Below are 11946 nucleotides of genomic sequence, written 5' to 3' on the forward strand. Positions count from 1 at the left end.
TTTCAATAAGTTAGGTTTGGGAATCAGTGTTATAACTCCTTGTTTTAGTGTAGCAGGAAATTCACCTTTCTCTATAGCTTCTACAAATACTAATAATAGAAAAGGTGAAAGTTCGTTATAAAACGTCTTATACAATTCTCCTGTTAGGCCGTCATTGCCTGGAGATTTATTATTTTTTAGCAAGTTAATGCACTCTCTCAATCACACACATTCTGAAAGTTTTCATCAATGGTTTGGTATCACTCATAAAGATTTAAAAAAAAACATCAATGTTGGAAGTAGTCAAAGGGGAAGAATACAAATTACTGAAAAATTTAGCAACAAATTTCGGAATATCTAAAGAATTATCTACAATTTTGTTGTTAATCATTAGTTTGAAACTGAGGCAAAATCACTGTTTCTTTTTTCAAGGCCAAAAAAAAAACATTTAATATTTTTTCCCCCTTTTTCTAACCATTTAAGTCTTGATCTCCTTTTAGGAAATACTCTTGTGAAGACCCTGAGAAGTCTCATATATGGGAGTTTCACGCCCCTGTTGTTCCTGAAGCGGCCAGTAGGGGAGAAGGATATACGTAAATATTATATTGATGCATGTCTTCAGTAAAATACAGGTTTGTGTACAGTTATCCTCACAGTAGAGGGTTGATCTGGAGAGGAAAACAGATGATAAAGGTTATCAGACAAATGGAAAGATTGAATAATGAATGAATGACGTTGAGTGTTTTATGTTGGAAAGTCAATTTGAATGCTCCAATTGTGAAATGTTCAGGTTGCAAGAGAAGTTTGAATTACTCGACACATAAGATAATCCAAACTTGCTTTACACAGAAGTTTGCATCTTTAAGTTTATACCTTAGACGTGAGTGTGTTTTTCTTTTCTTGAAGTGTTTGCTTTGCTAAGCTTGATTATGAAAAAGCCTTGGTCTGTTGACACCAATGAAAAGAGCTTTAAGTGTGAATTTACAGGAGATGTGAAGACATCATCATAATAAATGAAGTGAAAACAGGAACTATTGAGATGAAATAAAGAGTCTTTTCAGCAGCTCTGTTAATATTGATGAGCCTCAGACTATCAACACTCATTCAACAAGACATTCAGGATCATCAGCAGATCATCTCACTTTATTCTGTCTGTTTGCTCTTACAAACACATTATTCCAGTCAGGATATATGACAAAAGACTAATAAACTGCTCTACTGAGAGACAATGCTGTGATTTAGGGATAAAACATCAGTAATGTAAAGAAGGCCACCCTCACAAATGGACTCAAATGGAACTCCCCCACCTATGCTCGTGATTTGGACTGCTCCAAAACTTCCCGCGGAGAACCAGAGATCAGAGCGTGAGGATGTAGAGATGTGCTTGTGTTTAGTTATTAACAGTTAAAGTAGTCAGAAGGGACAGACTTTGTGGATTGTGTGTAAGTATCTTCTCTTCATTAGTGATTACTATATTCCTAAGAGACATTAAGGAGCGCTCCCGCGGCATTCCGTCTGAATGTTTACATTAATATGTCGGTTTGCACATTATCTTGTCGCCTATATAGGCTACATTGTCTTAATGCCATATAATCTTCTTGTGTTGTTTATCGGTGAAGTATTTGATGTGCTCTTATATTATATTGTGTAAGTTTGAAACTATGTCTCAGTTTCACAAGTGAGACGCATGCGCAGTTAACATCACGTGCAATAATCCTGCAGTGCCAGAGCATAAACACTGAAGATTGCAATTTTATTGTTTAATCTACATTTTCAGTGTTTTTTTTTTATTATTAATTTTTATACTTATTTGTATAATGTACAATGTAAAGTCAGGCTGTGTCTGTACATTAGTCCCAAGGAGAGACATGTTTGAGTTATATTTGGTACAGGAATATATATAGGTTTCCACTGATGCATACAGTGGCATGCATTTGTTCCATGATGTTTACAATCTATTTTAAGAAAGGGCATATGTTTCTCTACCTTCTAAGGAAATCTCCTTCTAGTGAGCTCCTCTGTTGGGAGTATATAACACCCAAATTTAGTCTACTGCCCCACCGGAGACTAGAGACACATGAGACAGAGACACAAGAGAGGGGGGACAGAGACACACACAAGACGGGGGACAGAGACACAAGACAGGGGGACAGAGACACACACAAGACGTGGGACAGAGACACAAGACGGGGGACAGAGACACAAGACAGGGGGACAGAGACACAAGACAGGGGGACAGAGACACACAAGACGTGGGACAGAGACACAAGACAGGGGGACAGAGACACAAGACAGGGGGACAGAGACACAAGACAGGGGGACAGAGACACACACAAGACAGGGGGACAGAGACACAAGACAGGGGGACAGAGACACAAGACAGGGGGACAGAGACACAAGACAGGGGGACAGAGACACACACAAGACGTGGGACAGAGACACAAGACAGGGGGACAGAAACACAAGACAGGGTGGACAGAGACACAAGACAGGGGGACAGAGACACAAGACGTGGGACAGAGACACAAGACAGGGGGACAGAGACACACACAAGACAGGGGGACAGAGACACACACAAGACAGGGGGACAGAGACACAAGACAGGGGGACAGAGACACAAGACAGGGGGACAGAGACACACACAAGACGTGGGACAGAGACACAAGACGTGGGACAGAGACACAAGACAGGGGGACAGAGACACAAGACAGGGGGACAGAGACACAAGACAGGGGGACAGAGACACACACAAGACAGGGGGACAGAGACACACACAAGACAGGGGGACAGAGACACAAGACAGGGGGACAGAGACACAAGACAGGGGGACAGAGACACAAGACAGGGGGACAGAGACACACACAAGACGTGGGACAGAGACACAAGACAGGGGGACAGAGACACAAGACAGGGGGACAGAGACACAAGACAGGGGGACAGAGACACAAGACAGGGGGATAGAGACACAAGACAGGGTGGACAGAGAGACAAGACAGTGGGGACAGAGACACAAGACAGGGTGGACAGAGAGACAAGACAGTGGGGACAGAGACACAAGACAGGGGGGACAGAGACACAAGACAGTAGGGACAGAGACACAAGACAGGGGGGGACAGAGACACAAGACAGGGTGGACAGAGACACAAGACAGGGGGACAGAGACACAAGACAGGGGGACAGAGACACAAGACAGGGGGATAGAGACACAAGACAGGGTGGACAGAGAGACAAGACAGTGGGGACAGAGACACATGACCGGGGGACAGAGACACAAGACAGGGGGACAGAGACACAAGACAGGGGGACAGAGACACAAGACAGGGTGGACAGAGAGACAAGACAGTGGGGACAGAGACACATGACCGGGGGACAGAGACACAAGACAGGGGGACAGAGACACAAGACAGGGTGGATAGAGACACAAGACAGGGTGGACAGAGACACATGACCGGGGGACAGAGACACAAGACAGGGGGACAGAGACACAAGACAGGGGGACAGAGACACAAGACAGGGGGATAGAGACACAAGACAGGGTGGACAGAGAGACAAGACAGTGGGGACAGAGACACAAGACAGGGTGGACAGAGAGACAAGACAGTGGGGACAGAGACACAAGACAGGGGGGACAGAGACACAAGACAGTGGGGACAGAGACACAAGACAGGGGGGACAGAGACACAAGACGGGGACAGAGACACAAGACAGGGTGGACAGAGACACAAGACAGGGGGGCAGAGACACAAGACAGGGTGGACAGAGACACAAGACAGGGGGACAGAGACACAAGACAGGGTGGACAGAGACACAAGACAGGGGGACAGAGACACAAGACAGGGTGGACAGAGAGACAAGACAGTGGGGACAGAGACACAAGACAGGGTGGAAGGAGACAAGACAGGGGGGGCAGAGACACAAGACAGGGGGGACAGAGACACAAGACGGGGACAGAGATACAAGACAGGGTGGACAGAGAGACAAGACAGGGGGACATAGACACAAGACAGTGGGGACAGAGACACAAGACAGTGGGGACAGAGACACAAGACAGTGGGGACAGAGACACAAGACAGGGGGACAGAGACACAAGACAGTGGGGACAGAGACACAAGACAGGGGGGACAGAGACACAAGACAGGGGGGACAGAGACACAAGAGAGGGGGGACAGAGACACAAGAGAGGGGGGACAGAGAGACAACACAGGGGGGACAGAGACACAAGACAGTGGGGACAGAGACACAAGACAGGGGGGACAGAGACACAAGACAGGGGGACAGAGAGACAAGACAGTGGGGACAGAGACACAAGACAGTGGGGACAGAGACACAAGACAGGGTGGACAGAGAGACAAGACAGGGTGGACAGAGAGACAAGACAGGGGGACATAGACACAAGACAGTGGGGACAGAGACACAAGACAGTGGGGACAGAGACACAAGACAGGGTGGACAGAGAGACAAGACAGTGGGGACAGAGACACAAGACGGGGGGGGCAGAGACAAGACAGGGTGGACAGAGAGACAAGACAGTGGGGACAGAGACACAAGACAGGGGGACAGAGACACAAGACAGTGGGGACAGAGACACAAGACAGTGGGGACAGAGACACAAGACAGTGGGGACAGAGACACAAGAGAGGGGGGACAGAGAGACAAGACAGTGGGGACAGAGACACAAGACAGGGTGGACAGAGAGACAAGACAGTGGGGACAGAGACACAAGACAGTGGGGACAGAAACACAAGACAGGGGGACAGAGACACAAGACAGGGGGACAGAGACACAAGACAGTGGGGACAGAGACACAAGACAGGGGGGACAGAGACACAAGAGAGGGGGGACAGAGAGACAACACAGGGGGGACAGAGACACAAGACAGTGGGGACAGAGACACAAGACAGGGGGACAGAGACACAAGACAGGGGGACAGATACACAAGACAGTGGGGACAGAGACACAAGACAGTGGGGACAGAGACACAAGACAGGGGGGACAGAGACACAATAGAGGGGGGACAGAGAGACAAGACAGGGGGGACAGAGAGACAAGACAGGGGGGACAGAGAGACAAGACAGTGGGGACAGAGACACAAGACAGTGGGGACAGAGACACAAGACAGTGGGGACAGAGACACAAGACGGGGGACAGAGACACAAGACAGGGGGGACAGAGACACAAGACAGGGGGGACAGAGACACGGTATCCGGTCCAGTGATTCAATCATAACGGGGACAAGGCTGAATAAATTTTCAGATCAACAACATTGATTGAGTTTGTATATTCATCAGGGGCGTAGCCAGCGGGCGGGCCTGCCGCCCACTATGATGACTAGGCCTCTCCAGTTTATTAAACAAATATAATAATATTTGTTAAATAACAGTTGTTTAAATTATTTTAATGTAATTACAAAATTATTATATCTCAAATACTGAAATAAATAAAATGTGTTTTTTTTACAGTCTCTGGTTTTTGCATAATGCTTGATGAGTTTGATTGACAGCTGTGTTAGGCAATTAGGTGTCAGGCTGTCTCATGCGTGTTCATGAAGTGTGTTTACCTATTCAGTCTTAGCCTATAATTTGCAGTTGTGTGATAGATAAACAGCAGCGATGCAAAATTCTATATAAAGGACTTTTAAAAACTTGCATTAAACACGGGAGAGCCCATCCATCAGACCACAAGTAACGGTAAGCTTTTCAATTCCAAGCGTAGGTTCATTCTGGAAACCTAGGAACAGGTCTGTCAGTTGTGATAGTGTAGGGGTAAAGTGCTTGGCACGATGTTTTGACGCAATTCAACCTGCGGTTCGAAACCGCCTTTTGCCGAACTCGCTCACATATCAGATCGTAAAGGCGTTTATTTTCAATAAAAATGAGGAAAATATTAGAAAAGTGGAAATAAAGTGTCTAACGTTTGTTGTAACTGCTGTTCATGTTTTGTATGTGGACAGGTTGTAGCTACAGTTTTGGTTTATGTAGACAGTGACAGTGACACCCAAGCCCCCATTTTTTTTAAGATAGATTCTATTCTTTGGGATTTCCTTCCTTATAATGGCCGTTGCAGTGTTTCCCACAGATAAGAAACCAATTTGTGGTGGTGGGCGGGCAGCGGCGGGCGGGTGGGGATTAGGGTGGGGTATTTGGGGTTGGTGATTGGCAGAAATATCGATTTATTTCTTGATTCAGTATCAATTCATATGTATATAGCCTACTGTACATATAAGGAAAAATAAGTTTGCCTTTTTATCACTATTTCAAACTATAGACAAACATTTAAAGAAATCTATTGTTTGATCATGTCTAAATGTATTCAAATACAAAACCTAAAAATAAGTAAGCAGTTATGATCTGCAATACTTTGAGCAACTAGACTAGATACATGTATATGGATTAAAGAGCCATACAGACACCTATAGTGGGTAAACCATGGCATTACAAATGAAATTAATTATTTTTCCAGACACATAATGACTCTAATTTGCATTGGATTTCTCCATTTTAACATTAATTACTACACTAATTGTAATATAAATAAAAATATATATATTAGAAGTATTTATTTTTATTTAATTCATTAAATGGTCATTAATGGACCATAATTATTGCACAAATAATAGGCCTATTTAGTACCAAAAGATCTCCTCAAAATATTCAATAAATATTATTAAACTAAAATATAGAACATTTATTTAATTGAAAAATAGTTAAGGTGTTTGGTCACATTTGACCACCAATGAGTACAAGTGTAACCAATAAGTGAGGAATACCTGAGGGCTAAATACAAGAAAAACATTAACATTAATGTCAAGATGTTGGATCTCCATCACTCTCCATAATAAAATTATACTGTAAATGTGGTTGACGTAATAAGCAATGCACACTATGCTGTACTGTTTACCAAAACTTGCTGCAAATATCTGAATAGTGAAACTGTCGTCTATCCATTCAAATGTATTGACCCAGCGCTAGAAGTATAGAGAGCTCCGTGAACCATGTGACCGTGCGCGCCGTACCTCCGGGAGATGAGTGCATGTCGCCTCTGGCTTTAACTGTTATGCCACATTAGCGCCAAAACGCTATTTATTGTTTGAATTCCGTATTAAAACTTTTAAAAAAATGTAAAAGCTTAGATTTTGCTTCATGACAAAAGCAGGATTGGCGTTTGAGAGCGAGAGACGCACGTGAGTGACATAGAGACGGAGGGAGAGCAGGGAAAGAAAGTGCAGCTGAACGAATACACTGCGTGTTTTAAATAGGGTAAAAAAAAAAATTTTAAAAGAAGAACGACACGCAATATGTGGCGGCCGTGTTGATTCTGTGGCGCACCGCGACGAATTAATCTATGTGTGGGAAACACTGGTGGCGCACCGCCACGAATTAGTCTATGTGTGGGAAACACTGCGTTGTCAATAGCAACGCATATATAATAATAATTTGGTGTAAATATAATCTCTAATATTATCTCTGGAAATATATTCTCAAGCAATATTCTCATCAGTGTTCTATCAGCTATGACACATTTAAATCTAGCATATTTTGTGTATGAGCCCAAACAGTATACTACTAGTGAAATAATGCATATCCATATTTTCATATGATTTGACAGTTTATTTGATTAAATATCAAAAGTTGTGCATCATACCTGACACCTAGATGAACACTTTACAGTCAGTTTTATGACTGTAATGGTGCGTTCACACCGGACGCGATTCACGTGAGTGATTTACATGTTAAGTTAATGCAGAGACACAAAATGGCATTCTGCGGCGCGATCCGCGCGAATGAGGCGGCGTGAATTATGCGAATTGAGCGTTTTGAATTTTTCAAGTTGAAAAATCTGAACTTTGCCGAATATTCGCGCCACGTTAACCAATCAGGAGCTTGCTCTAGTAGTGACAACAATGAGGAGAAAATCTGTATATTAATATCTGGTTCAGACAATATGATTATCACTAGCTTGGTCAGGTGTGTTTATTTGAACAGGTAATGCCTTGTAAGACACTGTTTAGCTTGGTCAGGTGTGTTTATTTGAACAGCTAATGCCTTGTAAGACACTGTTTAGCTGGGTCAGGTGTGTTTATTTGGGGTTGGAGCTAAACTCTGTAGGACAGTGGCCATCCAGGACCGAGATTGGAGACCCCTGCTCTAGGGAATAAAGTGAATATTATTTGTACTCCTTCCCTAGGTCACCACCGGTCTAAATCTTGGAATTGTGCGACGACTGTTTTGACTAATGGTGACATGCTCTCCTATCTATTCATGTGTGGGAAATTGCTTAGACTATATGTGTTCTTTGCCAATCAGAAGTAGTCCACCTGTTGGCAATGATGTAATCAAATGTTGTGTAAGGTCGAGTCTGGCCTCCTCGAGAGACTCTGTCGCTGGCTCTACCGATGAAACTGCAAACTATTCTTTAGTAAATTCTCTCCATTTGATTGAACATCTTGACTCCTGGTCTTCTTTCAAACATATCTGGTCCCTGGGTCCTGAACTGTTCTCCCCAACAATATATTGTTTAAATTGGTACTGCCTTTAGTTATTATTTTGGAATAAATGTAAAAATATGAACTTGATGAAATGCATACTTGGTTTTAATGAATAGAACATTACATAGTGTAAAAATACAGAATAGAACTGTATTTGGTCTCTTTTTATGTAATGTTTATTAAGTGTAATGGACATAAATTAACATTTGATGTATATAAAAATTGTGAGGACTTTGCCTCCTCATTTTAAAACACCACCGCACACCACTGGTGCGATCAGTGCGGAAAGAGTTTCGCGATTGAAAGTCACCAGAAGAAACACATGAGGATCCATGCACAGTCTGAAATCACGATAAGTAGTTGATCTTCATGTGCTAAGCAGTTACTCAGGGAAAGACCACACAGACCACAGGGTGAGCAGCGCCCCCTGCTGGCTTCACTAACACCTCTTCCAGCGGCAGTCCAGTTTTCCCTAGTCTTAGCCCATGGACCGTTGGCTGAAGGTCTGATGCATGTGGTGCACAACAGGCACCATTCTTCAGATGAGAAGCTAACCTAGGTCCTGACTCTCTGTGGTCATAAAAATCCCATGGCACTCCTCATAAAGAGCAGGACTGTTTGTCCTGGCCAGATCCCCTTGAAAGGTGGATTCTGAAATCCACTACCGCTTCAATATAATTGTATATATCCTACTTAAATGTATAATCAAAGCCTTAATCAATATTCATCCTCCTATATAATTATGATTTTAATGATTCTTTCCAGTTATGAGTTTGCTTGTATCAATAGGACCCATGATTGTTTCTTCCTTTCTAATTTTTAAAGTTTGTATTTGGTCCTCTGAGGGTCTGTCCTGGTTGTGTGTGGTGTTTCGCAAAAACACTTGATTTCAACATGTTGTCGTGTGTTTGGATTTTAGAGGCATCACACACCTCCAACTCGACAGGAATGCAGTAACAGTGATTGCTCATTTAGCCCGGCTTCCAGAGATGAAATATGGATTTGTCTTTCATTTTATTTTATTTCATTTTTATTTTCCTTTTACTGAAACCCTAAAGAATTGTATGAATACAACTGTACTATTGTCTGTACCTCTTACTGAGAGAGAAGCACCTAGTATCAGCATGTTTTGGGTAAGTGTTTTGTTGATATGTAGTTAAGACTCTCCAACCTTGGGAGAGCTGTGATCTAGGGAGCTTTGTGTGTGTGCGTTGCATGATCTGTGCAGGCCTAATATTGAAGATGGACGTTTTCTGCACATGACACCAGACCTGAAGACGCCTTTCTAGGACCTCCTGGGTCATTGTGATCTAAATCTAGTCATGGGGCGACAACTAGTCTACCCATTTTAGTGATATGCTCTGCTATCTATCCTTGTGTGGAAATTTACTGTGACTGTGCATTTTCTCTGCCAATCAGAATCATTCCACATGGCAGTAATGACGTGGCTAGACCTTGAAAACAGTATAACTGTTCAGAAATTGTATGTACGTTAGGTGGAGGCAGGGAGACTGTTAGAGGGAGTGCGGCCTACGAACTCCTTGAGAGACTTGAAGCTGGCTTCTGCTGATGAAACTGCAAACTATTGTTCAGTAAATTTTTCTTAAATTAATCTAACTCCTGACTCTTGGTCTTCATTTTTCACTACTGGTCCTGGGTCCTAAGCTGTTACCCCAACACCCTCAATTGGCCTTCATCAATCCTGGCCTTCTAATAATCCCCGTCCACTAAACCGGCTCTATCTCTCGCTCTTCTCACCTATGGCTAGTGACGCACAGGTGCTGTATCACTGTGGCTGGTGTCATCAGTGGTGGGTGAGGACAGACCTCGGGTGTACAGTAGAACATAGTAAAGCACTATATAAACGCTTCATTCATTCATTCATTCATTCATGGTGCCGTATCACTGTAACGCATTACACATACGTATTACATATTACCTCTTTTAAATAATGTGGCTTTTTTCTCCATATAAAGTCATAAAGTATCTTATCTAACTCCTTAATCACCTTAGGAGGCACATCTAATGATACAGATCTAGATATACCATCCGTCTTTGACAATAATACACTCCCAATTATTGATATATCCCTCATTAACCAAAAATTATAATTTTTTCTCAATAATTGGTTCAAAGTTTAACTGACTGTTAAATGTTTTTCATATGTACAAATTATTACACCTAGATATGTTAATTTATGTTTAACGTGTTTTCTATTTCTGAGGAGCCGTCTTTAAGGGGAAACAATAAAGATTTATCACAATTCATTTTAAGGCCTGACACAGCAGTGAATGTCTCAATATATCTACTTATTTTGGGTATCAAATTTGTTTCTCAGTGTCATCAGCAAACTTGATAAGTTTAAATTCTACACCTAAAGCTGAGATACCATTATACGGATGTATTTATACATGCATTGCCAAAATCTGGGTGAACAATACAAATAAAAAAGGAGAGAGAGGGCACCCTTGCCTAATGCCACGATGAATATCAAACCTTTGTGAAGTATCATAAGCAAGTTTGACAGAACTATTACATCCATTGTACAATGTTTTAACTGCTTTCAAAAATACATCTCCAAAACCTAACAATTTGATAACTTTGAAAATAATATCATGGCTCACCGTATCAAATGCTTTATAGAAATCAATAAATGAAATGAAACTATCATCATCAATAAATCATATCTAAGACTAGTCTAATATTATTTAGACGGCCTTGCATAAAACCAGACTGTTATAAATCTTATATTTTGTCTAAACCTTGTTTCATTCTTCTAGGAAAAATCATTGCAAACAACTTACTGTCATTATTGAGCAAACTAATAGGCCTCCAGTTTTCAATAAGTTAGGTTTGGGAATCAGTGTTATAACTCCTTGTTTTAGTGTAGCAGGAAATTCACCTTTCTCTATAGCTTCTACAAATACTAATAATAGAAAAGGTGAAAGTTCGTTATAAAACGTCTTATACAATTCTCCTGTTAGGCCGTCATTGCCTGGAGATTTATTATTTTTTAGCAAGTTAATGCACTCTCTCAATCACACACATTCTGAAAGTTTTCATCAATGGTTTGGTATCACTCATAAAGATTTAAAAAAAAACATCAATGTTGGAAGTAGTCAAAGGGGAAGAATACAAATTACTGAAAAATTTAGCAACAAATTTCGGAATATCTAAAGAATTATCTACAATTTTGTTGTTAATCATTAGTTTGAAACTGAGGCAAAATCACTGTTTCTTTTTTCAAGGCCAAAAAAAAAACATTTAATATTTTTTCCCCCTTTTTCTAACCATTTAAGTCTTGATCTCCTTTTAGGAAATACTCTTGTGAAGACCCTGAGAAGTCTCATATATGGGAGTTTCACGCCCCTGTTGTTCCTGAAGCGGCCAGTAGGGGAGAAGGATATACGTAAATATTATATTGATGCATGTCTTCAGTAAAATACAGGTTTGTGTACAGTTATCCTCACAGTAGAGGGTTG

The sequence above is a fragment of the Gobio gobio genome (assembly GCF_949357685.1).
Source record: "Gobio gobio genome assembly, chromosome: 1".
Lineage (NCBI taxonomy): Eukaryota > Metazoa > Chordata > Actinopteri > Cypriniformes > Gobionidae > Gobio > Gobio gobio.